Here is a 2,226-nt window from a genome sequence, read left to right as displayed (position 1 = left end):
CGCAACACCATGGGAAAATCCCTCGCCGAACGCAAGTTACCAGCCGATCCCGCCCTAACTTCCTTATCGACAGGCAGAGAAAACCCACTGAGAAACTAAATTTAAGAAACTCCGCCGCCGTACGATCAGGGTAAATGTCCAGCCAGCCTAACATTTTCCCCAAGCGCACCAGAGTGGGGGCCCTACTTAGAAGTGGCTGCTGCGGGACCGCGGCTTTGCTGACCTGCTGCGCCCCCACCGCCCGATTGCGTGCAATCCTTAATCGGGTGCATTTCGTACCCAGGGAACATAGCAAATTATTAAAAGCAAAACATTTCCCATGACCGGTACGCGAGCCGCCGGACCTACCGGGGACCGCCTTGGATGACGTATTCCACGAGCCACGACCCCCTCGCTGCGCAGGACCATCCTCCTCAGGCGACTCATCATGATTAGCAATGTCTACAAACAGCTTGACATCCTTCTTATCAAGGTCCATCACCTCGCGCCCATGCTGCTTGCAACGAAAATCCTCATCATAAGTCCTCCAAGCAGCACCCCGCAAAGAAAGTCTATAGACAAGGAACATATAACGGACTACATTAATGTGCTCATCCAGCCATGTTTCCAGATAGCACGCAGCAAAAACGTACATGCCCCGCAGCCAGTTATAGTAAGACATGTATGCGTCCTCCACCGCACAACCCTTTTTTCGTTCCGCCGTCAACGCCTTTTTAACTTTACTTGTTAAAGCAAAAATATTCACATACCAACCTCTCCTAATGCGGTACTTCACCCTAGGCCGCAATCCTCTGAGCACTGCAGTGTTAGTGCAGTGCACCTCATCTGATTGGACGGACTCAACCGACATGTTCGAGCTTGAGGACCGTCGCCGCCTCTTAGCACCCCTATGCCTGGAAGCCCGTCTAGATGATTCAGAAGAATCAGATGAAGTTGAAGACAGGCCAGACCCCCCCTGACCCTGCCTGCGCCACCCACATCTGCGCTTGCGATCGCTTGCCGATCCCGAAGAGCTAAAGAAAAAAAGGGGGCGACCCGGCATTGGTCATAACAAAGTCAGAATCTAATATAGTGAAACCAAAATTTGGACAATTTTGCATTGAATGATAAGATCTTCGTCCAGTTTGGTGGTGCGCCCAGAGCCAGGAAAAACGTGTCAATGAAGAGAGAAAGAAAGAAGGCTCTTGTGTGGGCGCACTCTTGGTTAATTGAAATAAATTTCAATAATTTTTAATTGATCATAAACAATACTGGTAAAACATAACTTTAATGGATGTTAATTAAAATTAATATGATTGCCCATTGAAGAACATATGATCCAAAATAAATATGTTAAAGATAAGATATGAATTAGAAAAATATGTAAAAATGTTCTGGTCCTGTCTCACGGAATGTGATAAGAAAGGTTGTAGACACTTCAAAGTCCATTTCAGCCCGACCAGTACAGACAATCTGTATAATGAGACCACCGTATGGTCAATTAGATATTAAGTCTGTATTAAGAGGGTCAGAGTAATTGATGGGACAGTATAAAGTTCATACCGGTCAACAGGAAATGCACAAGTGTTTTATAAATATGAAAGACTAGCAATGGTCTTAAAGATTAATTAATTGTTATATGCAGTAACAAAGAAAAGTTAATGAAAAATAGAGACAAGTGGTGATACTGCTGTTGGTGTCATATAACGCACATCATGTAAAATAATTCCTGCTCTACAACACTGGGTATTCCCTGTGAGTCTCCTCCTCCGGTACTGACCCAGCACAACACTGTTTAGCTTCCAAGATCAGACGAGATCGGGCACTGGCAGTGTGGTTTGATAGTAGAGAAGGTGGGTGGGTTGGACACCAATGAGAGTGCACCTAAATAGGAGAGTGTGACAGTGGGTGACATACAGTAAGTAAAGATGTGGATCTGCTTTCTACGTTAGGCTGGATGCATCAAATCCCACATCTGTGGTATTGTGCACCCTGGATCGTAGATGAGAGTCCACAGAAATAAAAAGAAATGAAAGCAGAAATCACCAAAATTATATACAATGTATATTGGAATAGTCCTAAAAGAAAAGGTTACTGCAAAAAAGCATAAAGGTATATGTAAATCATATTGCTTATACACACTTGTAGCACATAAATAATTGTCCCACAAACGGAAAACAGACTGTACACTGGTATGGAGTCCTTATGTCGGCTAACTGAAGTATCTCAGAATAACCCAATATTAGG

General features: G+C 44.3%; 1 pseudogene; it reads right to left on the bottom strand.

The window, feature by feature from the left end:
- Positions 1–1,710: 1,710 nt before the first annotated feature.
- LOC134937453 (5S ribosomal RNA) lies at positions 1,711–1,829 on the bottom strand (annotated as a pseudogene).
- Between the last annotated feature and the right edge of the window lie 397 nt (positions 1,830–2,226).

Source organism: Pseudophryne corroboree, chromosome 6 (assembly GCF_028390025.1).
Source record: "Pseudophryne corroboree isolate aPseCor3 chromosome 6, aPseCor3.hap2, whole genome shotgun sequence".
NCBI lineage: Eukaryota > Metazoa > Chordata > Amphibia > Anura > Myobatrachidae > Pseudophryne > Pseudophryne corroboree.
The sequence above is the reverse complement of the archived record's forward strand: the minus strand, read 5'-3'. Positions and strand labels throughout refer to the sequence as shown.